Raw genomic sequence first — 27,454 nt, 5'->3', positions numbered from 1 at the left:
CCAAGGGTCCATCAAGCCCGGCATCCTGTTTCTAACAGAGGCCAAACCAGGCCACAAGAACCTGGCAATAACCCAAACACTAAGAAGATCCCATGCTACTAATGCAATTAATAGCAGTGGCTATTCCCTAAGTAACTTGATTAATAGCAGTTAATGGACTTATCCTCCAAGAACTTATCCAAACCTTTTTTGAACCCAGCTACACTAACTGCACTAACCACATCCTCTGGCAACAAATTCCAGAGCTTAATTGTCCGTTGAGTGAAAAATAATTTTCTCCTATTAGTCTTAAATGTGCTACTTGCTAACTTCATAGAATACCCCCTAGTCCTTCTATTATCTGAAAGAGGAAATAAACAATTCACATGTAAATTATTTCTAACTTACTACATGTTTGCATGGCATGTTAAAGCAATCAAATGATGCCAAAAATAGAACAAGAATATGCAGTATAGAATGTCTTTTGCATTTCTACTTAGTCAGGGCTTGTGGATTCATTCTCATTACAGACAAGCAGTTCAAACAATGTTTGTCTGCAATGTACAAAGTAAAGAGGAAAAGCACAGCCTATTCTCTCTCTACCCTCTTTCTCCTTGACTCCCCTTATACACTAAAAATGCTTGTGAAATAACAGCTTCCCTCCCTCTGAGTTCTTATCAATTTTCAGAAACAGCTCTGCAGGCCTTCAAACTACTCTGTGTCTGAGTGAAAACTCTGAATCCATACCCTCAGCAAAAAGTCCAAATATTCTACCCCTGGATTCAGAGTTTTCACACCAATACTTGCTGAATGAAAAGTTTCCAAATCTATATTTATATTGGTGTAAACATTCATCAGAACAATGGTGTAGATTTTAAAAAGGTGCGCGTGGACATACATGTGTGCGTGCTACCCAGCAGGCGGACATGTACACCCGATTTTATAACTTGTGGAGCAGCCTGTGAGGAAAATTCCCTTCCCCCTAGCCTGACCTTCCACCCTTTCCCCTAACCTTTCTCCCTCTAGCCTTACTCTAACCTCCCCGTCCTTTCTCTTAGCTATTGTGCCTGCCTCTGGGCAGGCGCAAGTTGTGCACGCCGGCAGCCTGCCGGCACGCGATCATCTCACACAGCAGCAATGGCCACTCCGTGGGAGGCCTCTGACCCCATCCCCGACCACCCCTTTTGTAAAGCCCTGAGACTTACACACGTACCCAGGCTATATGCGCGACGCTGGGCCTTTTTAAAATTGGCGCGTAACCTTTTTAAAATCTGCCCCAATGTGTATTACTTATGTGATGAAGTGCAGCCAGCTTTGAGGTAGGAAAATCCAGGCTGGATTAATGCTTGGAGAACCCGTAGCCGATTTAAGCAGCAGAGGGCACCTGGGGGCAGAAAAAGGACTACAACTCCCAGATTGATGGAGGCACAGCTGAGCCAATGGGCAAGGGAGGACGCTGATCAGGCAGCTGAGCTGAGCTCCAGTGATTCAGACTTACCCGAACCAATGGTGGTAGAGGAAGAAGGCGTGCTAGAGTGGTTCATGTGGCCAGAAAAGCTGAGATCCTCAGGGGAGGAGGAGGAGATGGACATTGATTCCCAAGCAGAGGAAGCCGCTGACTCCAGCATGGAAACAGATTGAGTGACATTGCTGAAGGGGAGGGGGAAATTGTGTATGTTTTGGGATATTTTTTACTGTATTTTGCTGCACCGTGTTATTGTGTTAAAGGAACAGGAAGGCCGCAACCTGCTGCACAACTGAGGGGAGTTGGAGTGGGTTGTGCAACTCCCAGGCAGGGCGGTTCGCTGGCTGGAGAAGCCAGACAGTGTTTTTCCCTGTGCAGTGGGGAGTTCTGTTTGAACCCAGTCACTCCAGCATCCAGCATTCTTCCAACAATCTTCCAGTCACTCCAGCATCCAGCATTCTTCCTGCAATCTTCCAGTCACTCCAGCATCCAGCATTCTTCCAACAATCTTCCAGTCACTCCAGCATCCAGCATTCTTCCAGCAATCTTCCAGTCACGCCAGCATCCAGCACTTCTTCCAGCAATCTTCCAGTCACTCCAGCATCCAGCATTCTTCCAACAATCTTCCAGTCACTCCAGCATCCAGCATTCTTCCAGCAATCTTCCAGTCACGCCAGCATCCAGCAGGGATGTGCAGAGCAAAATTTTATGTTCATATTTCTTATGTCTGAAAGGGGGTCCCACTTGCGGCCAATATGGACATAAAAAAAATCCAATGAGTTGGGTATATGTACATATGTGCAAAAAAAAAATTTAAACCCCCTCACCCTCCTTAATCCCCCCCCCCAGACTTACCACAACTCCCTGGTGATCGAGCGAGGAGTGAGGACGTCATTTCTGCAATCCTTGGCGAGAAGCATGTGACGTCGGCGGCACGTCGAGTGACGCGGCGTCACGTGATTCCCGGCGAGTTCGTGCCGGATGGCTCGTTCGGCCCAAAAAGAACTTTTGGCCAGATTGGGGGGGCCTCCTGACCCCCTCAAGCTGGCCAAAATTTCTTTTTGGGCCGAACGAGCCATCCGGCGCGAACTTGCCGGGAATCACGTGACGTCGGCGTCACGTGATTCCCGGCGAGTTTGCGCCGGACGGCTCGTTCGGCCCAAAAAGAACTTTTGGCCAGCTTGGGGGGGCCTCCTGACCCCAGGAGCTCCTGGCAAACTATTACACACTCAGTAGCTAACAGAATCTGCCCCGTATCCTCAAAAGTTATCAACCCAGCCCGCACGAATAAAAAACCCTGGTTCTCAACTGAATTAAGAAAACTCAAACAGGATCTACAACACAAAGAACAACGCTGGCGGAAAGATTCCTCCCCTTTCTCACTGGCTTCTTACAAAACTGCAATTAGCCACTATAGGACATCCATTACCCGCACCAAACGAGATTTCTACGCCAAAAAAATACACGGCTTCTTATATGACCCAAAAACTCTGTTCTCATATGTCGCTGCCCTTACCACACCTATGCCCCTTACCATCCCAGAAGAAGAAGCCCATAACAAATCCACAGAGTTGGCCATCTTCTTTGATAACAAAATCAAAAACCTACTTGACCCCCTGGCATCAACTAACACTTCTCCAAACCCTTCGGAACCACTAAGCCTCGCAACCACTAACCCTCCTCCAACTATCCACAAACCAACACTAGAAACTCTTGAACAGACATCCTCCCTGGAAATAGAATCAATAATCAAGAAAATGAAACCTTCCTCACATCCATTGGACCAAATACCGACCAAACTCCTTCTCACCATCCCTAACACCATTGCTAAACCGCTGGCAGACATCATAAATTGCTCCTTCAATCAAGGATCAGTCCCGGACTCCTTAAAAATTGCTTCACTGAAACCCTTACTAAAAAAACCCAACCTGGATCCAGCCAACCCTGCAAACTTCCGCCCCATTGCAAACCTACCTTTTATAGCCAAGCTAATGGAAAAGCTTGTCAACATCCGACTCACAGACTACCTTGACTCCCACTATATTCTCTACCCTTCTCAATTCGGATTCAGGAAACGCCTAAACACAGAATCCCTCCTTCTTTCTCTAACGGACAACATCCTGATGGGCCTCGACAAGGGACAATCATACCTGCTAGCCCTACTCGACATTTCCGCAGCATTCGACACGGTAAACCACTCTATCCTCATCAACCGTTTAATGGAAATAGGCATATCTGGTTCTGCACTGCTCTGGTTCACATCCTTTCTGAACAACAGGCACTACAAAGTCAAAATAAATGACAAAGAATCCCACTCCATTCCATCAAACCAAAGAGTACCTCAGGGTTCTTCTCTTTCCCCTACCCTGTTCAATATATATATCTACTCCCTTTATGCCAGCTACTCAATAGCCTCAACCTCACCCATTTTATATACGCGGACGATGTGCAAATCATAATTCCCATCTCGGACCCCATCTCCTCTACTCTAAATTTCTGGAACAACTGCTTACATGCCATCAACCTTCTTCTCTCGAGTCTCAACCTGGTCCTAAATACTTCCAAAACGGAACTCCTGGTTATCTCCCCTAGTGATAACAACCCCTTTGCCAATAATGCATTCATCCCAATAGCAAGCCAGGTCAGAGACCTTGGGGCCACCCTTGACTCTAGAATAAATTTCAAAAAATTCATTAACGCTACAACTAAAGAATGCTTCTTCAAGCTACAGGTCTTGAAGCAACTTAGCCCGCTCTTACACTTCAAGGATTTCCGTTCAGTGCTTCAAGCCATACTGTTTTCAAAGATCGACTATTGTAACGCTCTACTACTCGGTCTCCCCGCTTCGTCTACCAAACCTCTTCAGATGCTGCAAAACGCAGCAGCCAGGATCCTTATAAACACACGTCGCAAGGACCATATCACAACAATCCTAAAAATCCTACACTGGCTGCCCATCCAATATAGAATACTTTTCAAGGCCCTCACCATCATCCACAAATCCGTCTACCAGCAATCCACACTCCAACTCACCTTCCCACTCAAATTACATACTTCCGCAAGGCCGATCAGAACTGCCTACAAAAGTTCGCTCAAGGCCGCCCCCCCCCCCCCAACAAATCCTCGGTCCACAACTCTATTCACAAGCGAGCACTTTCAACAGCAGGTCCGCTACATTGGAATTCACTTCCCCAAGACTTACGCCAAGAACAATGCCATCTAACATTCAGAAAGAAACTGAAAACCTGGCTGTTCGCAGAAGCCTACCGTTGAAGGAACTCCTTCAACCATCACTGACTCTCACCCTTCCACCCCTCCCTAATCCCTCCCCCCTCTTCATTTCCCTCTCCCCCTCCCCCCCCCCCACTCACCTCACCCCTCTCCTTCTCCCACTGGACTTACCATGTTAATAATCGCCTAGGATAAATCTCTGTTTATGTATCTTTAACATATAGTTTTTTGTTGATTATATTTATCACTGTCCAGTAGTTTTAGTTTAAATTCTGTCCTGTCTTCCATCTCCCATGTTTTATGCTCCCTGTTTAATGTAACTTTACTTTCTAACTAGATGTTAATTGGTTTCCCCTCTGTTACATTGTAAACTGGTATGATAAGACCTGGTCTTGAGCATCGGTATAGTAAAAGAAAATAAATAAATAAATAAATAAATAAACCCTTGGTGAGTTTTTGTGGCCCACCTGTGGTCGTCAGTGGGAACTATAGAAAAGGAAAAGACTGATATATTGTGACTACAAACTGTTTTTGTGTTTATTTGCTGGGAGCTTGGCTGGACTGGCTGCCAGGCAGTTCCCCAGAACAAGTGCAGGCTCTGTAGAGGCTTGGAGGGTCTGGTCTTGAAAAGCGAAGGACAGCGGAGCCCAGCAGCGGAGATCCCTGTGGAGGGAGAGATTCAGGGATAGTGCTGCACTGGACTACCCTCCTGTGAGGGACGTCATACATGACCCATGACACTTGTCAGGTTTTACAATTTGTCCAGTACAGCAGCTTTTATTCTTCTAAATCTGTAAAAAAAAAAAAAAAAAAATCTCAGATACAAACGGGCCGATTCAGTAAAGTCCACGGGAGAGCAGGCGCACGCCCGGTCTCCCTGCGTGCGCGATTCTGTATTCTTAACAAATGACACCTTCTGTTGCCACATAATGCTAAAGTTAAATACACACAGAATATTCTGTACTCAATAGGTTTTCTTATGCTCTATCCTGCATTTTTCAGAATATAAGAAACATTCTTAACACAAGCTAGATGGTCCCCAACATAAACAAATCAGTCCTTCACACTAAAAGATCAAGGGAAACACAGACACAAAGGCTCATATAAACTTTCACCTTCCATTCTCAGTTTTTACATAGACCCGTATTACAACCCCATTGTTCCGTTAACATTTTACACGGTTGATTCTCTTATCCCGGGATATCAAGGAAGTCTTTTACCTCACTAACGAGTCGATACAGTAAAGTCCATGGGAGAGCGGGAGAATGCCCGCTCTCTAGTGCGCGCGATTAACTATTCAAATTAGGCCCGGCGGTATAACAGGCAAAAGGAGGTGCAAGGGACACTAGCGCATCCCTAGCGCCTCCTAGCGCCTCCTAGCACTGGTGTCGGTTCTCGAGCCCGCTGACAGCCACGAGTTCGGAAACCAGACACCAGCAAAATCGAGCGTACGATTTTCGACCCGCGAGCCGCGGGCCAACTTCAAATTTTATTTATTTATTTTTTTCACTTTTGGTAACTTTCCGGACCTCCGACTTAATATCGCCAGCCAGCCAGCAGACTGCCCTGCACAGAAAATCCTTTGGGTAGGCGCTAATTTCTGAAAGCAAAATGTGCGGCTTGGCTGCACATTTTGTTTTCTGAATCAAACGGGAATACCTAATAGGGCCATCAACATGCATTTGCATGTTGCGGGCGCTATTAGGTTTGGGAGGTTGGAAGCGCGTTTTCGGCCCCTTACTGAATAAGGGGTAACGCTAGCTCGTCGAAAACGCGCGTCCAATAGAGGGTTGGAGCGCACTGTACTGTATCGGCCCGATACTTCACTAGTTTTTTCCCATGTCTTTTTGTCTTTCTTTCTAAATAAAGACATCTTGCCAATTGAGCCAAATGTTTCAACCAAGAATTAATGGCCAAAAGACAGTATACACACAATAGAAAAGAATACTATATTAACTAAATAATTGTATATACAGATATAAGATAGATGTACATATGTAACACTGAAATCTGACGTCAGCTATCACATCACCAGAACACCGAACACTTTAATGTACAAACAGTCCTTACCACATCTCGTCAAACATCAGGCTGGGAAGCCCCGTATTTCAGACAAAAACAGGAGCCTCAGTGTTCAGGAAAAGTCCTGGGCAACGCGTCCGTTCCACAGGTGAGACTTCTGGTTCAACAGAAAAAAATCACTTCCCAAGTTTGCTCGTCATCCTTGTTCCTGATGTTGAGAACAGACAGAACAGTAAGACATGATCCAAACAACAGGATACTGGCCAGGTACCCATATCACATGATCTTTTTTTATAATTTTTTTCTTTGTTAACTTTTTCATTAAAACCACAATGTAATAATACTTTGTAACAGACATTTTGAGTGTATACTACAGAAAAACATACAATCACATGATCTTAAATACTTGTTATTCATGTGAACCCTTAAGCTGAGATGAGATTGGTGCAACCTTCGGAGAAGAACCCCAAAGGTCCTCACCATCAGCAGGTATCGCTGGTCGAAAGCAAGGCATGAGATGATCTGAGATCTGGGCAGACGGTAAGCAAGAGAGATGATGAACAGTCCAAGTCAGGGCAGGCAGTGAACAGCAAGACGAGAAGCAAACCATGGTCTGGTACAGGCAGCAAGCAAGATAGATCTAAAGAACAATCCAATTCAGGGCAGGCGGAAAACAGTAAGAAGAGAGGCAAGGGCAAACCCGGTCACATCAGAAGACAATCCAGGAGCAAGCTTCAGGACAGAGTCCAAGGAACCTGTTGCTGAGGCATCTAAAGAAGGATTTCCCCGCCGCTGACCATTTAAAGACACAACTGCTGCATGCATGTGCGCCTAAGCAGATGATCACATAGTGTCCCGGTGCAACATGGTAGCATTCTAGGAGGTCGGCCATGTCTTCTGGGAAGTAAAATTGGCTCTGCAGGATGATGAGGGCAGCCAGCTGTGGGACGTGAATGCAGCTGGCCGAGCGTAACAATACTTGATGTAAAAATTCAAACCCATCGATTGAATTGGTAGAAATGGAAACACTCTTATTGATAATAAATCCTTAAAGGAACACTCCCACTTCATTCTATTATTAAAGCCCACAGGGCTAAGAGAACCCAGTTCAAATTTCCCACTTTTGTTCTCCTCCATATTAGAAAGTGACCTGTTGCAGTACCAAAGGCCTTAAATCACTAATTGAAAGACCCTGATTTGTTCAATGAGATGTAAGCGGTGCATCTATACAATTGCACCAAATCGAGCTTTAGTGCTCAGCGATCCTTATTCTAACAGCACACATTGTTTTAACTACACATATACAATTACAAGGACATAAAATAATGTATACTACATGAGAAGTAGCACAAGTAGTATGTGACTGCAATGGTTATTCCTATTCAGTATTTGCATTTTCAGAAGGCGTTTAACAGTCCCTCATGAGCTTCTAAAAAAACTAAAATTCATGGGATAGGAGGCGATGTCCTTTCATGGGTTACATACTGGTTAAAAGACAGGAAACAGAGATTAGGATAAATAGTAGGGGTGTGCATTCGTATTGACCGCATATGTAAAACGCTACGCATATTTTTTTTTTAACTTAAAAAAGTGATGGGGCGTATACGAGCGGATTTCCAACATATTCAACATAGCTATGTTGGATACGGCGAACCGCCATGCGCGCGCTTTCTCGCCGCCATTAGCTGCGAGCTCGGAGCCCCGGCTTACCTCAAAATGGCGGCGCCCCTGCGGTAACCATGCCAACCTGTCTGACCCCTCCCTGTGAGTCGCAGTGACTCACAGGTAAGGGTTGGACAGGTCGGCATGGATACCGGAACGCAGCGAATCTGCATTCACGTTTTCAGAGAAGCACTGAATGCAGCGAATCGCGCTGTCATTCAGTGCTTCTCTGAGGATTTCCTGACGAGCCAGCACTATAAAAGCAGCAGCAGCACGAGGGCTCACGGACATTGTCAGCGATTCTGTGGGGAGGTGGGCTGGGTGGCAGGTGCAGGCAAGCAGAAATAGAAGCAGAACCAGAACCAGAACCAGATTTGATAGACAACACAGAACTGAACCAGAAAGAGAACCAGATTTGATAGACAACACAGAACGGATTTTGTGTTAGGTAAAAAAAAAAAAAAAACGTCCTTGACTGGTTCTGTGCTGGGTGTGCAGTGCTGCTAGGGCTGGCAGTACTCTGCCTCATATCTACGTAAAAGCAAGCTACTTCTGTGTTCACTGCACACAAACAGAGACATTCAGTGCATTGGCAGGCAGGCAGTGAGGCAGTGGGCATTGTAAACAGTGAACATTGGCCTTCAGCCAGTCTGTTGAATTTGCTATTTTTAAACAGACTTAGCATTGTCCTTGAGTGGTTCTGAGCTGGGTGGGCAGTGCCAGGGCTGGCAGTACTCTGCCTCATATCTACGTGACCTGTGTGTGGACTGCACACAGACAGAGACATTCCGTGCATTGCCAGGCAGGCAGTGGGCATTGTAAACAGTGAACATTGGCCTTCAGCCAGTCTGTTGAATTTGCTATTTTTAAACAGACTTAGCATTGTCCTTGAGTGGTTCTGAGCTGGGTGGGCAGTGCCAGGGCTGGCACTACTCTGCCTCATATCTACGTGACCTGTGTGTGGACTGCACACAGATAGAGACATTCCGTGCATTGCCAGGCAGGCAGTGGGCATTGTAAACAGTGAACATTGGCCTTCAGCCAGTCTGTTGAATTTGCTATTTTTAAACAGACTTAACATTGTCCTTGAGTGGTTCTTTTAAATTTTGTTATTTTAAACAGACTGAGCATTCTTGAGTGGGTCTGTTCATTTTGTTATTTTAAACAGACTGAACATTATTATTGTGGGACAGTGGGCAGTGTTACCACTAGTACTCATTGACATTAAATCCATAATGTCAGGGAAAGAGAGATGCAAGCGACTTAGTGGGAATGGCAGCGGAGACACCGCAAAAGACACCAGTGCAACACCACCAGTACAGCTAAAAAGGCAACTGTTGCAATCAAACGTCTTTGTAGGGGATGGCAGTTCCATGGCAAAAAAAAAGAAATCAGACCATGAAACTTTGCAATTGCCACCACGTGTTTCTGGCACTAGTTTTGGAGGAGAGTGAAGAGGAGGCAGAGTCTAGCCAGACAAAAGTTACACACCCAAGAGCAGCCAGGGGACAGAAGTGTCCTGCAAAACTTCACGCTGACAAGGTAGCGCTGGCACTGTTAGCTTCTGATTCAGAAGAAGAATCTTCTTGGATGGGATTCTCATCAGAAACGGAAGATGTAATACCTGAGCAATCTTCGGTAGAATTGTCAGTTAGTCCTGTTTTAGCCTCCACCTCCAGAATTCTGCGGCAGGGGAGACATTCCACTGATATCGAGGAGGAGGAAGAGCTGTCAGAAGGGAGACAGAGGGTGACTGTTGCCCCCGCTGGCATTGCTTCGCCGGGTGCAGTGGGTGCACCACCCACACCCAGTAGTACCTCAACTCCAGTGCCACCATCCACCCCCAGGGTAGGAAAGAGAGGAGGATCACAAAAGAAATCTGCGATCTGGGCACATTTTAAAGTGACGGAAGACCCGCGTTATGCTCGGTGTAATTACTGTGCCAGGGATATTAGCAGAGGCAAGCAACTGGGACATCTATCAAATTTTGGCATGGAGCATCATATAAAGAGGCAACACCCAACAAGATTACTGCCATCTGGGGATGGTGCCAGTTTCCGTTGGGGGACCCCTTCCCCTTCCAACCAGGGTGCAGTGGTAGGAAAGCAGCAGAGTCAGCCCACGCCCTCATACCCTTCTAGCAGTCAGGCGGCAGGCCAGCAACCCACTGACACGTGGCAGAAGCGACAATGCACCATGGAGGAAATGGGGTGGAGTGCGCTAACGCTATCCCGGGGTAGGAGGCAGGCAGCCTCAAAAGTTGTAACCAGGAGCATTGGGGAAATGATTGCCCTTGATGACCAGCCCCTGCAGTTAGTGGAGAATGTGGGTTTCAAACGTTTTTTGAAGGTCGTACTTCCAAATTACAAAGTCCCCTCCAGAACCACATTTAGTAGAAAGGTCATCCCCAGCCTGTACAAGCACTGTCTCAGTCGCTTGCAAGCACTGCTAGGTAAGGCAGACGGAAGAGTGCATTTCACCTGCGATATCTGGACCGCCATGAACGCTGCACACTCTTACCTCTCTCTGACAGCACACTGGTGGGACATGGCAGAGGCAGGGGCAGCCAGTAGCTCTATTACTGAACAAGCATCAGGGTGGAGGTGGGCTTTACTGCACACCCACCTGACGGACCATGCCCATACCGCTGCCAATATTCTAGCATGCATCAGAAAGATGCTGGCGAGCTGGCAAGTACACCAGCGAGACAGTAAAACGCGGGCAGGCTTTTTTGTCACAGACAACGGTGCAAACATGGTTAAGGCAATAAGCGATGGGCGGTTTAAGAACATCCGATGTTTTGCACACACTCTGCATCTGGTAGTGAAGTCAGGTCTGGGCTTGGAGTCCAAGGACAAGGAGACTGAATACCTGCGTAGGTTAATACACAAGTGCAGGAACATAGCAGCACACTTCCAAAGAAGTGTCAGGGCGGGGCAGGTTCCCCGAGAAAAGCAGACTGATTTGGATATGCCTCAGAAGCGTGTCATTCAAGACGTTGCCACCGGGTGGAATTCCACCTTTATGATGCTGGAGAGGTTACTGGAGCTGCAGACACCCCTTCATGAACTTTCTGGTACAATAGGCATAGGTGTGCAGAATCCCCTAGGGCATCACGATTGGTTAGTCATGAGTCAGCTGGTACAAATCCTGCAGCCCTTCAAGGATGTCACGGAGGAGCTGAGTTCCAGAAGTTCCACCTTGGCTGACATTATCCCTATAGTGAAATTCCTGGATGACCATTTGGAGGGCTTTAAACGCAAAGAGGGAATGACTGCTGAGGTGCTGCAGTGTGTGGACGTTTTGCAGCAGCAGGTGAAAGACAGATTAAGGCCTTTAACAGAGGACAGCACATACATGCTCGCCTCTGTCTGTGATCCCCGTGTGAAAGGTAAACTCGCCCTACAGACCAATTGTCTGTCATTTGTGAAGGAGCTGTTGTTAGCAAAGGTCCGTGATGAGGAGCGCCATAGGCGGAGACAGATTAGGCTTCAAGCAGAGGTGGAAACAGCAGGCACGTCACAGAGTTGTGCTGCTGCTAGCCCTGGCAGGAGAAGCACTGTGTCAGCGACAGATAGTATTATTAGTACCTCCTCCTCCACGTCAGAACGCCCAAGGCATGTCGGCCATAAAGATTCATCAGTTGTGCAACAGGCGAGAGAGAAAGTAACTGGATCGAGTGACTCTCAGCCCTCCCAAGCACAGGAGGAGACAGCAGCACAGCTGTCAGTGACACGGTATCTCTCAGAGCCGATAGAGAACACGCAGACAGATCCGCTGGCATATTGGGCACACAAGTCCACTGTCTGGCCACACCTAGCCAAAGTGGCTGAAGGATATCTGTCATGTCCACCAACCAGTGTGCCCAGTGAACGTGTCTTTTCAATGACAGGGGATATCATGAGCCCTCACCGCTCAAGGCTGTCACCAGACTTGATGGAAATGCTAGTGTTCTTGAAAGTAAACCTGCCATTGCTTGGCTTTCCAGATTTTCCTTGTGAATGGCAAGATGAATAAAAGCTATTGAAAGCCTTGCAGCAGCTCCAATTGCCTCCTATGCTCAAGATAATGTAAGCACTGCAGCACATGTTCTTGACGTGAATCGCTGTGCCTGACCGGCGTCTACTGTGCAGCCCTTGTGTTCCTACAAGTGTTATACCTCCATTGCTGTGCCCGTTCATCCAGGCCTTGTGTTCCCACAGGTGTTTTAACTCCATGGTTGTGCCTGTTCCTCCAGGCCTTGTGTCCCTAGCTGGGATTGACCTCTGTCGTCGAATGATGTGCCTGTTCATCCAGGCCTTGTGTTCCCACAAGTGTTTTAACTCCGTTGCTGTGCCCGTTCATCCAGGCCTTGTGTTCCCACAGGTGTTTTAACTCCATGGGTGTGCCTGTTCATCCAGGCCTTGTGTTCCTACTGGTGTTTTAACTCCATTGCTGTGCCTGCCTGTTCCTCCAGGCCTTGTGTCCCTAGCTGGGCTGTTCCATGTTGTTATTTTAAACAGACTGAGCATGGTCCTTGAGTGGGTCTGTTATTTTGTTATTTTAAACAGACTGAGCATTCTTCTTGAAGGCCGAGGTGGAGAAGGGTTCCATGTGAACAGCAGATCAACATGGATCAGTCGGTCCTAAGACATAGGCGAGAGCCGTTCGGAAGGGACGGGCGAAGGCCTCCGTCGCCCTGGGCCGATCGAAAGGGAGTCGGGTTCAGATCCCCGAACCCGGAGTGCCGGAGATTCGGCGCTGGGCTCTTCCCTCTTCACTCGCCGTTACTGAGGGAATCCTGGTTAGTTTCTTTTCCAATGTGGCTTGTGTCCCTAGGTGGGATTGACCTCTGTCCTCGAATAATGTGCCTGTTCCTCCAGGCCTTGTGTTCCTAATGCTGTTTTAAGTCCATTGCTGTGCCTGCCTGTTCATCCAGACCTTGTGTTCCCACACGTATTATTATTTCTGAGAGATCTTCCAATTCCTTTGTCATCAGCTGAAGTGCATATTAAGTAGGGTAGCAAACTAGTAAATGAGGAGAATATTGGAGGGGCAAAGTTCCATATTCAAAACAGAGTAGTTGTACTTATCTAGTGAAAGTTTGAAGGATCAGGGAAGGCTTGTAAGAAGAGCCAAGTTTTGAGTTTGTTTTTAAATGTTGGTAGGCACGGTTCCATTCTGAGTTCTGCAGGAAGGTGGTTCCAGATGGCTGGACCTGCTGTAGGAAAAGCTCAGTCTCTGGTAGAGATGAGTCGTGTGGCTTTAGATGGTGGGGCTTGTAGTGCTCCTTTGTAGGTTTCTCTCATTGGTCTGTTGGAAGTGTGGAGTTTGAGTGGGAATTTGAGGTCGAGATGGAGGAGGCTATGAATTGATTTGTGAATTAGAGTTATAGCTTTGTGTAGAGCCCTGTGACTGACTGGTAACCAGTGCAAATTACGGAGGATGGGCGTAATATGGTCTCTCTGGTTGGTGCTTGTCAAAATTCTCGCTGCGGCATTCTGTATCATCTGTAAGGGCTTGGTTGTAGAGTTGGGTAGGCCAATGAGGAGAGCGCTGCAGTAGTCAATTTTGCCAAATATTAGGTATTTGAGAACAGTCCTGAAGTCATGAAAATATAGGAGAGGTTTGAGTCCTTTTAACACCTGAAGTCTGTAGAAGCACTCTTTAGTTGTGGTTTTCATCATATTCTTTAGGTGAAGACGGTTGTCTATAATTACTCCAAGGTCTCTCACATGAGTGTGGGTGAGAAGGTGTTTGTGATGGATCTGAGACGGGAGGTTTTCTTGGTTGGAGGAAATGAAGAGGAGTTCTGTCTTAGAGGCATTGAGGACCAGGTTTAGACTGTTGAGGACATTAGTGATGGCTTCTTGTAAGCTGCTGTTCCAGAATGCGATAGCTTTTTAATAGATTCTGTTATGGGAATAAGAATCTGAACATCGTCTGCATAGATGTAGTGAATGAGGTTAAGACAAGTTAACAGTTGGCAAAGGGGAAGGAGGAAACGCCGGGGGAAACGGCGAAGCAGCTGCCGGGGGGGGGGCTATAACACGCGCCGCCGGAGCGGCGGGCCACCTGCCCCTCCCCTGGGCCTTCCCAGCCGACCCGTAGCCAGTCGCGGCGCACCGCCGCGGAGGAAATGCGCCCTGCGTGGGCCGGGGCCCTCCGGGAGGCGTTCCCCACCCCCCCAACCCCCGCGAAAGGGGTGGGGGTGGGGGATCCGCCGAAACCCCGGTCCGACCGAACCCGCCGGGTTGAATCCTGCAGGCGGACTGCACGGACCCCACCCATTTACCTCTTTACACTTTCACGCCCTCTTGAACTCGCTCTTCAAAGTTGTTTTCAACTTTCCCTTGCGGTACTTACTTATTTATTTTATTTATTTAAGGTTTTTTTATACCGGCATTCTTGAAATACGGCAAGAGCGGTATTAAACAGCAGGCGCTGGGCACAGCAATCGAGGTCAAACCATTGTAGAGACGTCAAGCATCAACAGACAAAGTAAAGAGGAAGAAATTGTTGAACTTGGAGGTGGACCCTTGTCCGGGGGAAACGGTGAAGCTGCTGCCGGGGGGGGGGGCTATAATACGCGCCGCCGGAGCGGCGGTCCACCTGACCCCCTGGGCCTTCCCAGCCGACCCGTAGCCGGTCGCGGCGCACCGCCGCGGAGGAAATGCGCCATGCGGGGGCCGGGGCCCTCCGGGAGGCGTTCCCCGCCCCCCCCAACCCCTGCGAAAGGGGTGGGGGTGGGGGATCCGCCGAAACCCCGGTCCGACCGAACCCGCCGGGTTGAATCCTGCGGGCGGACTGCACGGACCCCACCCATTTACCTCTTTACAATTCCACGCCCTCTTGAACTCTCTCTTCAAAGTTGTTTTCAAATTTCCCTTACGGTACTTACTTATTTATTTTATTTATTTAAGGTTTTTTTATACCGGCATTCTTGAAATACGGCAAGAGCGGTATTAAACAGCAGGCGCTGGGCACAGCAATCGAGGTCAAACCCTTGTAGAGACGTCAAGCATCGACAGACAAAGTAAAGAGGAAGAAATTGTTGAACTTGGAGGTGGACCCTTGTCCGGGGGAAACGGCGAAGCTGCTGCCGGGGGGGGGGCTATAACACGCGCCGCCGGAGCGGCGGGCCACCTGCCCCCCCGGGCCTTCCCAGCCAACCCGTAGCCGGTCGCGGCGCACCGCCGCGGAGAAAATGCGTCCTGCAGGGGCCGGGGCCCTCCGGGAGGCGTTCCCCGCCCCCCCCAACCCCCGCGAAAGGGGTGAGGGTGGGGGATCCGCCGAAACCCCAGTCCGACCGAACCCGCCGGGTTGAATCCTGCGGGCGGACTGCACGGACCCCACCCATTTACCTCTTTACACTTTCACGCCCTCTTGAACTCGCTCTTCAAAGTTGTTTTCAACTTTCCCTTTCGGTACTTTACTTATTTATTTTATTTATTTAAGGTTTTTTTATACCGGCATTCTTGAAATACGGCAAGAGCGGTATTAATCAGCAGGCGCTGGGCACAGCAATCGAGGTCAAACCCTTGTAGAGACGTCAAGCCTCGACAGACAAAGTAAAGAGGAAGAAATTGTTGAACTTGGAGGTGGACCCTTGTCCGGGAGAAACGGCGAAGCTGCTGCCGGGGGGGGGGGGGGGGACTATAACACGAGCTGCCGGAGCGGCGGGCCACCTGCCCCCCCCGGGCCTTCCCAGCCGACCCGTAGCCGGTCGCGGCGCACCGCCGCGGAGGAAATGCACCCTGCGTGGGCCGGGGCCCTCCGGGAGGCGTTCCCCGCCCCCCCCCCCAACCCCCGCGAAAGGGGTGTGGGTGGGGGATCCGCCGAAACCCCGGTCCGACCGAACCCGCCGGTTTGAATCCTGCAGGCGGACTGCACGGACCCCACCCATTTACCTCTTTACAATTTCACGCCCTCTTGAACTCTCTCTTCAAAGTTGTTTTCAACTTTCCCTTGTGGTACTTACTTATTTATTTAATTTATTTAAGGTTTTTTTATACCGGCATTCATGAAATCGTTCACATGATGTCGGTTTACAGAAAACAGGGGGTGCAAAGAAAACAACCTAAAACATAAATACAGTACACGTGGTGAAGAGATGCAGTTACAATTAACAGGGGCTAATGTACTGGGAGTGTAAGAAATAAAGAGAGATAGAGGAGGTTAAAAATTATATACATGTGTACAATATAAATATTAGGGATGTGAATCGTGTCCTCGATCGTCTTAACGATCGATTTCGGCTGGGAGGGGGAGGGAATCGTATTGTTGCCGTTTGGGGGGGTAAAATATCGTGAAAAATCGTTAAAATTCGTTAAAAATCGAAAAATCGAAAAATCGAAAAACCGGCACACTAAAACCCCCTAAAACCCACCCCCGACCCTTTAAATTAAATCCCCCACCCTCCCGAACCCCCCCCCAAATAACTTAAATAACCTGCGGGTCCAGCGGCGGTCCGGAACGGCAGCGGTCCGGAACGGGCTCCTGCTCCTGCATCTTGTCGTCTTCAGCCGGCGCCATTTTCCAAAATGGCGCCGAAAATGGCGGCGGCCATAGACGAAAAAGATTGGACGGCAGGAGGTCCTTCCGGACCCCCACTGGACTTTTGGCAAGTCTCGTGGGGGTCAGGAGGCCCCCCACAAGCTGGCCAAAAGTTCCTGGAGGTCCAGCGGGGGTCAGGGAGCGATTTCCCGCCGCGAATCGTTTTCGTACGGAAAATGGCGCCGGCAGGAGATCGACTGCAGGAGGTCGTTCAGCGAGGGTTCCGGCGCCTCGCTGAACGACCTCCTGCAGTCGATCTCCTGCCGGCACCATTTTCCGTACTGAAAACGATTCGCGGCGGGAAATCGCTCCCTGACCCCCGCTGGACCTCCAGGAACTTTTGGCCAGCTTGTGGGGGGCCTCCTGACCCCCACGAGACTTGCCAAAAGTCCAGCGGGGGTCCGGAAGGACCTCCTGCCGTCCAATCTTTTTCGTCTATGGCCGCCGCCATTTTTCGGCGCCATTTTGGAAAATGGCGCCGGCTGAAGACGACAAGATGCAGGAGCAGGAGCCCGTTCCGGACCGCTGCCGTTCCGGACCGCCGCTGGACCCGCAGGTTATTTAAGCTATTTGGGGGGGGGTTCGGGAGGGTGGGGGATTTAATTTAAAGGGTCGGGGGTGGGTTTTAGGGGGTTTTAATGTGCCGGCTCACGATTCTAACGATTTATAACGATAAATCGTTAGAATCTGTATTGTATTGTGTTCCATAACGGTTTAAGACGATATTAAAATTATCGGACGATAATTTTAATCGTCCTAAAACGATTCACATCCCTAATAAATATACAAGAGTACAATATAAATATGGAGTCCAATATATATAAAGCTTCTCAGCAGAGAATTTATTGATGGTGCGTGTTAGGTGGAGTTCGGGAAGGCTTGCCTGAAAAGCCATGTCTTGAGTCTTTTACGAAAGGTTAGGAGGCAAGATTCATTTCTGAGATCTGGGGGGATGGAGTTCCATAACGGTGGGCCTGCTGTGGAAAGGGCTCGATCTCTTAAGGTGCTGGGATTAGTGGTTTTGGTGGGTGGAACAAGGAGGCATCCTCTGTAGGCTTCCCTGGTCGGTCTTGTGCATTTGTATAAACGGAGAGGAATTTGTAGGTCGATTATGGTGTGTTGGTGAATGATTTTTTATATGAAGGTGATGGATTTGTAAATGACTCTGAACTGAATTGGTAACCAGTGGAGGTCTTTTAGGACTGGGGAAATGTGGTCTCTTTTCCTAGTGTTTGTTAGTAGACGGGCTGCTGCGTTTTGAACCATTTGGAGTGGTTTTGTGTATGAGGAAGGGAGTCCAAGTAATGTAGAGTTGCAGTAGTAGAAAATGAGGGCTTGGAGGATGGTTCTGAAGTCATTGGCGAGGAAGAGTGGTCTTATCCTTTTTAAAACTTGCAGTTTATAGAAGCAGTCTTTGGTGGTTTTATTGATGTGGGCTTTGAAGTTCAGTTAATGGTCGATTAGCACACCTAGATCCCTCACATGAGTAGTTTGTAGGTTGGTTGGTTGGGAGACAAGCTGTGAGATTGTTGTCAGGAGTTATGAGTAATACTTCAGTTTTAGAGGAGTTTAGTACCAGATTTAGACTGTTGAGGAGGCTTTTGATTTCTAGGTGACAGGAATCCCAGTATTCGAGGGATTTCGAGTATGATTCTTTGATGGGGATAAGGATCTGGATGTCGTCTGCATAGAGAAAGTGTATTAAATTGAGGTTGGTAAGGAGTCGGCAGAGTGGTAGGAGGTAAATATTAAAGAGTGTAGGGGATAAAGAGGAACCTTGTGGGACTCCGATGGCCGAGTCGTGGCGTGGTGATTCTTTGTTCTGGATTTTTACCTTATAACCTCTGTTGGTTAGAAACGATTTGAACCAGGCGAGCGCCAATCCAGAGATTCCTATTGCTACTAGCTGTTTGATCGGTCTCGTGCCGGTATTTAGCCTTACATGGAGCTTAACACCCGCTTTGGCCTGCATTCCCAAACAACCCTACTCCGAGAAGACCCGGTCCCGGTGTGCCGGGGGCCGCTACCGGCCTAACACCGTCCGCGGGCTGAGCCTCGATCTGAAGGACTTGGGCCCCCGAGCGGCGCCGAGGAGGCGGTCTTCCGTACGCCACATTTCCCGCGCCCGCCGGACGGGCAGGGATTCGGCGCTGGGCTCTTCTCTCTTCACTCGCCTTTACTGAGGGAATCCTGGTTAGTTTCTTTTCCTCCGCGGCTTGTGTCCCTAGGTGGGATTGACCTCTGTCGTCGAATGATGTGCCTGTTCATCCAGGCCTTGTGTTCCCACAAGTGTTTTAACCTAGTTCATGTGCCTGTTCCTCCAGGCCTTGTGTCCCTAGCTGGGATTGACCTCTGTCCTCGAATGATGTGCCTCTTCATCCAGGCCTAGTGTTCCTACTGGTGTTTTAAGTCCATTGCTGTGCCTGCCTGTTCATCCAGACCTTGTGTTTCCACAAGTGTTTTAACTCAGTTGCTGCTGTGCCTGTTCATCCAGGCCTGGCCTTGTGTCCCTAGGTGGGATTGACCTCTGTCCTCGAATGATGTGCCTGTTCATCCAGGCCTTGTGTCCCTAGCGGGGATTGACCTCTGTACTCGAACGATGTGCCTGTTCATCCAGGCCTTGTGTTCCTACTGGTGTTTTAACTCCATTGCTGTGCCTGCCTGTTCATCCAGGCCTTGTGTTCCCACAAGTGTTTTAACCTAGTTCATGTGCCTGTTCCTCCAGGCCTTTTGTCCCTAGCGGGGATTGACCTCTGTCCTCGAATGATGTGCCTGTTCCTCCAGACCTTGTGTTCCCACAAGTGTTTTTTTTTTTTTATATTAACCATTTTTATTAAGACTGTTTCAGTTCTAAATGGAAATCTTTATGTATCAACATACCAAACCCAGAATATTTATGGGTCGACGTTGCTAAGCCGCGACGAGTAGGAGGGCCGCCGCGGTGGGCACGGAAGCCCGGGGCGAGGGCCCGGGTGGAGCCGCCGCGGGTGCAGATCTTGGTGGTAGTAGCAAATATTCAAATGAGAACTGTGAAGGCCGAAGTGGAGAAGGGTTCCATGTGAACAGCAGTTCAACATGGGTCAGTCGGTCCTAAGAGATAGGCGAGAGCCGTTCGGAAGGGACGGGCGATGGCCTCCGTCGCCCTGGGCCGATAGAAAGGGAGTCGGGTTCAGATCCCCGATCCCGGAGTGGCGGAGATTCGGCGCTGGGCTCTTCCCTCTTCACTCGCCTTTACTGAGGGAATCCTGGTTAGTTTCTTTTCCTCCGCGGCTTGTGTCCCTATGTGGGATTGACCTCTGTCCTCGAATGATGTGCCTCTTCATCCAGGCCTTGTGTTCCCACAAGTGTTTTAACCTAGTTCATGTGCCTGTTCCTCCAGGCCTTGTGTCCCTAGCGGGGATTGACCTCTGTACTCGAACGATGTGCCTGTTTACCAGACCTTGTGTTCCCACATGTGTTTTAACTCCGTTGCTGTGCCCGTTCCTCCAGGCCTTGTGTTCCTCTGGGGATAGGGAAATACATACAGTACCTGAGTGTAATCAAGTATGATTTGCATTGAATACAAGAATGTCAGTATATAAAAATGAAAAATAAATAAATGAAGTGCTATAAACTTTTTAAAAAAAGAATATAAATCCATAAAAAAAAAATTTACTATCCGAATATCAGTGTTCATCCATGTTCCTACTGGTGTTTTAACTCCATTGCTGTGCCTGCCTGTTCATCCAGGCCTTGTGTTCCCACAGGTGTTTTAACTCAGTGGCTGTGCCTGTTCATCCAGGCCTTGTGTTCCTCTGGGGATAGGGAAATACCTACAGTACCTGAGTGTAATCAAGTATGAAGTGCTAGAAACGTTTTCGAATAAGAATATAAATACATTTAAAAAAAAAAAAATTACTATCCGAGTATCCGTGTTCATCCAGGCCTTGTGTTCCCACAGGTGTTTTAACTCAGTGGCGGTGTCGGTTCATCCAGGCCTTGTGTTCCCACAGGTGTTTTAACTCAGTGGCGGTGCCTGTTCATCCAGGCCTTGTGTTCCTCTGGGGATAAGGAAATACCTACAGTACCTGAGTGTAATCAAGTATGAAGTGCTAGAAACGTTTTCGAATAAGAATATAAATACATTAAAAAAAAAAAAATTACTATCCGAGTATCCGTGTTCATCCAGGCCTTGTGTTCCCACAGGTGTTTTAACTCAGTGGCGGTGTCGGTTCATCCAGGCCTTGTGTTCCCACAGGTGTTTTAACTCAGTGGCGGTGCCTGTTCATCCAGGCCTTGTGTTCCTCTGGGGATAAGGAAATACCTACAGTACCTGAGTGTCATCAAGTATGAAGTGCTATAAACTTAAAAAAAAAAAAATGTAAATCCATTAAAAAAAAAATTTACTATCCGAGTATCCGTGTTCATCCAGGCCTTGTGTTCCCACAGGTGTTTTAACTCAGTTGCTGTGCCCGTTCTTCCAGGCCTTGTGTTCCCACAGGTGATTTAACTCAGTTGCTGTGCCCGTTCTTCCAGGACTTGTGTTCCCACAGGTGTTTTAACTCTGTTACATTCTGGGAATTGGAAAGCTTGCCTGAAGAGCCAGGTTTTTAACTTTTTTTTGAACTCTGGTAGACTGGGTTCGAGGCGGAGGTCTGGTGGGAGAGCATTCCATTGGTGTGGTCCCGCAGTTGAGAGTGCTCTTTTTCTTAGTGTTGATTTAGCTGGAGTTGCGACTAAGGTGCCTTTGTAGGCGCTTCTGATGGGTCTGGAGGATAAGTGTGGACGAAGTTGAGTTTGTAGTGATATAGGTGCGACGCTGTGAATTGCTTTATGAATAATGGTTAAGGTTTTAAATAGGATTCTCTGTTTGATGGGTAGCCAGTGGAGGTTGCTCAAGATGGGGGTGATATGGTCTCTTTTATTAGTGTTAGTTAGGATTCTGGCTGCGGCATTTTGTACCATCTGTACAGGTTTGATCCTGGTGGAGGGGAGGCAAAGTAGGATTGCGTTGCAGTAATCGAGTTTAGAAAAAATAATGGATTGTAGAACGAGGCGAAAGTCATTGAAGTGCAGGAGTGGTTTTAGCTTTTTTAGGACTTGTAGTTTATAGAAGCAGTCCTTGGTGGTGGTGTTTACAAATTTTTTTAAGGTAAGTTGGTTGTCAAGCCATGCTCCTAGATTCCTGACGTCTGCAGAGAGATGCATGTTTAAAGATGTGGATTGTGCAAGGCTAGGTGAGTAGGTGTTTGGGTTGTGTGAAATAAGTAGCATCTCTGTTTTGCTGGAGTTTAGAATCAGGTTCAGGTTGGAAAGTAGTTGTTTAATTGGTTGAAGACAATTCTCCCAGAAGGCGAAGGTTTTTTGAATTGATTCTGTGATGGGGATGAGGATCTGGATGTCATCTGCATAGAGGTAATGAGTAAGCTTGAGTTGTGATAGCAGATGGCAGAGGGGGAGGAGGTAAATGTTGAACAGGGTGGGAGAGAGGGATGTGGTACGCCTTGGTCTGATAGGATGGGGTCAGATTCCTTGTTGTTAATTCTGATCTTGTAAAACCTGTTTGTTAGGAACGACTTGAACCAACTGAGAGCTGTGCCTTTGATTCCTATGTTTGATAGTTCTTCCAGGCCTTGTGTTCCTCTGGGGATAGGGAAATACCTACAGTACCTGAGTGTAATCAAGTATGAAGTGCTAGAAACTTTTTAAAAAAAGAATATAAATCCATTAAAAACAAAAATTTACTATCCGCGTATCCGTGATCATCCAGGCCTTGTGTTCCTCTGGGGATAGGGAAATACCTACAGCACCTGAGTGTAATCAAGTATGAAGTGCTAGAAACGTTTTAGAATAAGAATATAAATACATTAAAAAAAATAAATTACTATCCGAGTATCCGTGGCGTGTTCATCCAGGCCTTGTGTTCCCACAGGTGTTTTAACTCAGTTGCTGTGCCCATTCTTCCAGGCCTTGTGTTCCCACAGGTGTTTTAACTCAGTGGCGGTGCCTGTTCATCCAGGCCTTGTGTTCCCACAGGTGTTTTAACTCAGTGGCTGTGCCTGTTCATCCAGGCCTTGTGTTCCCACAAGTGTTTTAACCTGGTTGCTGTTCCTGTTCATCCAGGCCTTGTGTCCCTAGCTGGGATTGACCTCTGTGCTCGACTGCTACACCTCTTCATCCAGGCCTTGTGTTCCCACAAGTGTTTTAACCTGGTTGCTGTTCCTGTTCATCCAGTCCTTATGTCCCTAGCTGGGATTGACCTCTGTGCTCGACTGCTGCGCCTCTTCATCCAGGCCTTGTGTTCCCACAAGTGTTTTAACCTGGTTGCTGTGCCTGTTCATGCAGGCCTTGTGTCCCTAGCTGGGATTGACCTCTGTCCTCGAATGATGTGCCTGTTCATCCAGGCCTTGTGTTCCCACACGTATTCTTATTTCTAAGAGATCCTCCAATTCCTTTGTCATCAGCTGAAGTGCGTAAGTACAGTCTGAATTCACTAGACGCCCACGGAATTCACTAGACGCCAACGATATTCACTGGACGCCAATGTAAACACCGGGTACACACAACTCTAGGGGTGGACCCGTTCCAGGGAGTCCTTCCCTGAACAAGCATGAGGGTGGAGATGGGCTTTACTGCACACCCACCTGACGGACCATGCCCATACCGCTGCCAATATTCTAGCATGCATCAGAAAGATGCTGGCGAGCTACCAGTGTTTTAACCTAGTTCCTGTGCCTGTTCATGCAGGCCTTGTGTCCCTAGCTGGAATTGACCTCTGTCCTCGAATGATGTGCCTGTTCATCCAGGCCTTGTGTTCCTACTGGTGTTTTAACTCCATTGCTGTGCCTGCCTGTTCATCCAGACCTTGTGTTCCCACACGTATTCTTATTTCTGAGAGATCCTCCAATTCCTTTGTCATCAGCTGAAGTGCGTAAGTACAGTCTGAATTCACTAGATGCCAACGGAATTCACTAGACGCCAACGATATTCACTGGACGCCAATGTAAACACCGGGTACACCCAACTCTAGGGGTGGACCCTTTCCAGGGAGTCCTTCCCTGCACAAAGGAAAGGGAACTCTCTCCTGGGCCAATTGATAAGAAAACCCCAATTCTGCAGCCAAAAATAGGCTGGAATTCCTTCCCCCATTGACTTTAATGGGCGACATATGGACATATACCCAACTCATTGAATTCTGTTTATGTCCATATTGACCGCAAATGGGACCCCCTTTGGACATATGGACATATGGACATAAACTTTTGCTCTGCACATCCCTAATAAATAGGCACATTTTCTCAGTGGTAAGCAGTGGAGTACCACAGGGATCTGTACTTGGACCAGTGCTTTTCAATATATTACATATGATCTGGAAAGGAATATGACAAGTAAAATAATCAAGATTGCAAATGATACAAAATTATTCAGAGTAGTTAAGTCACAAGCGGATTGTGATAAATTGCAGGAGGACCTTGCGATATTGGAAAATTGGGCATCCAAATGGAAGATGAAATTTAATGTGGAAACGTGCTAGGTGATGCATATAGGGAAAAATAACTCATGCAGTAGTTACATGATGTTAGGATCCATTTTAGGAGTTACCATCGAGGAAAATGATCTAGGCATCATAGTGGATAATACATTGAAATTGTCGGCTCAGTGGGCCGCGACAGTCAAAAAATCAAAAAGAATTTTAGGAATTATTAGGAAGGGAATGCTGAATAAAATGGAGAATGTCATAATACATCTCTATCACTCCATGGTGAGACTGCACCTTAAGTACTGTGTACTAATCTGATCCCTGCATCTCAGAAAAGATATAGTTGCATTGGAGAAGGTACAGAAAAGGGCAACCAAAATGATAAAGGGGATGGAAAGGCTCCCCTGTGAGGAAATACTAAAGAGGTTAGGGCTTGAAAAAAAGACAACTGAGGGTGGATATGATAGAGGTCTATAATATCATGAGATCTTACTTGGCGCGCGCACATGCTACATGGCACGTGCACATGTACACCCGATTTTATAACATGCGCACGCAGGCGCACCTGTTATAAAATTCAGGGTCGGCCCATAGCAAGGGGGTGCACAATTGTACACCTTGCATGCGCCAAGCTTGCTGCGAGTCATGCTGCCTTCCCCCATTCCCTCCCAGGCCGCTCCGAAATTGGAGCAGCCTTGGAGGGAACTTTCCTACCCCCCACCCTGCCTTTTTTTTCCCTTTCCCTACCTCCCCCGCCCTTTCCCCCCTACCTTTGATTACTTATTTTGTTTGTTTTAAAACTTACTTCAGCCCTGGGGCTGAAGGTAGTTGTGCACTGGCCAACTGCTGGCACGCGATCCCAGGTCCCAGTGGCCGTGCGGAGGCCTCTGGCCCCGCCCCAAACCTGGCTCCCCTTTTGTAAAGCCCCGGGACTTACACGTGTTATGGGGCTTTATGCCCGCTGCCGGGCCTTTTTAAAATCCGGCTCATAATGTATTGTGGTATGTTTACTTGTTAGGGGATACTGGATGCTCAAGGAGGCTCGCCGCAGATAACATCAAGAGGAACAATACCACCCAAAAGAATAGGCAAGGATTGTTCCAACCCCTCCCAGGGAAGTCCAGGCACTGTAGCCCAAGCCACTGACTCCGCAGGGAGAGTGTCTGGGCCCATGGCAGCACCTGGCATGCAGGCAGGTATGGTGGAGGAGATATAGGGAGTGCTAGGGATGTGCAGAAGGAAAAAATGTTTTGGTTCATATTTTCATTTCGTGGGGACCCCAATTTGTTTTATTAGTTTCATTCGTTTTTTGTTTGCCATTAAAGTTAATGGGGGAAGTATTTGCAGCTGATTTTTGGCTGCAGAATTGGGGTTTTCTTATCAGTTCGGATGAAACTTCAGGGGATCAATCATCAGAATGGGAAAAGAGCTCCCAGGTACTTAGACTAGGGCAAAGTGGCACCAAAGTGGCATGAATAGCCTAAGGCACTACAAATGGGCAAAGGGGTACCAGGAGTGTCAAAAGTGCTTTAACAGTGGTGCAAAGCAGCATCAAGAGAGTCAAAAACACACCACAGCTTCAAAAGAGAGCAACAATAACAGTTGCATGTACCCTCGAAGGCAACACAAGAGGCAAAGTGGCAAGACAAATGGCATCAACATCATACAGCACAATGAAGGGGGAACATAGCAAGTAGAAAGGGTGTCAGAAAAAACCACAAGGCGCTGATAAAGGGACAAACAGTAAAGAAAGACTAGCATCAACACACTGAGGAACCATGATAGTGGAAAGAAAAAACAAGGAGTAGAGTGAGTCATCTGATGAATGGCAGCAAGGCAGAGTAGCAGGGGCATCAGTCACACTCTGTACCTGCACTGACTGCGCATCCTCCTCATCATCATCATCAGTGTCATCTCCCCCTCCATCACTGAAGTGGAGGCTATGACAGAACTTTCTAATCCTCCTAAACCTTCTTCAGCTATGAAGTTTTCCATTTCTGATTAAGGGAATCCTATACAAGATGATTCTTCATCAGAATCAGATTCAAACAGTGCCTGTGCTGCATCGTCAGCACTAACTTGAGTCTGCTGTTACACTGCTGCTTTTGGGTCTCACTCTTATCTTGCATGGTTCATCCTCCCCTTACTTCACCTCCAAAACAAAAGGGTTGAAATAGGTGGTGGTGGTGCATCATCTTTAAATTTCATTTTTTTCTGGATGGAACTGCCTGCCCCTCCAGAGATTTTAAATTGGAACAGCTCCTTTTTTAACTTTAATGGGGGACTGGCACTACCTTTTGAAGTGCCTCCTCTCCCAGTGCCTCCTCTGCTAGTCCCAATTACTCGACCACGTCTACCATTCCCTGACATCATGGATTTATATCACTGCATACTAGGGATTTCAATTAAAAGAATTATTTCTTTATTGGAAAACTACACACATACAGATACACAGTACAGTGTTTTACTGTACACTACAACTGAGATTGCTCTGTGTGAAACTCCAGAGAAACCACTGGAAGCCTGAGCAAGCCCAGGTCCTACAGTGATGCTGCTTGTTGTTTGAAAATACCAACTCCCGGGGGCGCTGTTCGGCGCACGAGGTAAATGGACGTGAGATTCCTGAGCTCCCAGCTTCGAGCCCTTCAAACCCCGTTTTTTAGCGCTTTGAAGATCATCCAGCAAATTATATTTTACTATTTTGCAAAACAACAACTGTCGGATGGCGACTAAGAGGAAAACGGCAGATCTTAAGCACTATGGCTTTCAAAAACAACCGGCAAAGCTGCCACCGCAGAATGAACTGCCAGAGAAGGACATACGCGAGGACGCCGAGTCCGGGGATCACGCACCAGAATCAGACCCAAGCTTAGCCCTCACAGACAGCGTTAGCCGAGAGGAGCTTCGGGGATGGTTCCTGGAAATTCGGGCGGATTTGAAAAACCACCGCAGTGAATTACTTGCGTGTATTGCGGACATTAGGGAGGATATGGCAGCCTTAGGCAATAGAGTTGACGACTTGGAACAGTCTATTGATGGGCAAGCCCTCACTGTGGCATCTTGCACAGCACAATGCCAATCATTACAAGCGGATAATATGG

At 47.8% G+C, this 27,454-nt stretch overlaps 1 long non-coding RNA gene across 1 annotated transcript in view; it reads right to left on the bottom strand.

Moving 5' to 3' along the window:
• Positions 1-5,232: 5,232 nt before the first annotated feature.
• Positions 5,233-27,454, bottom strand: part of LOC115088841 — a 66,601-nt gene continuing 44,379 nt past the window's right edge. Inside the window, exons 3-4 of the long non-coding RNA XR_003855926.1 lie at positions 6,746-6,905; positions 5,233-5,466 (exon numbers count right to left, since the gene is read on the bottom strand). This is a non-coding gene — a long non-coding RNA (uncharacterized LOC115088841). The remainder of the gene's footprint in view (positions 5,467-6,745; positions 6,906-27,454) is intronic.

This window comes from Rhinatrema bivittatum, chromosome 3, assembly GCF_901001135.1.
Source record: "Rhinatrema bivittatum chromosome 3, aRhiBiv1.1, whole genome shotgun sequence".
Lineage (NCBI taxonomy): Eukaryota > Metazoa > Chordata > Amphibia > Gymnophiona > Rhinatrematidae > Rhinatrema > Rhinatrema bivittatum.
The sequence above is the reverse complement of the archived record's forward strand: the minus strand, read 5'-3'. Positions and strand labels throughout refer to the sequence as shown.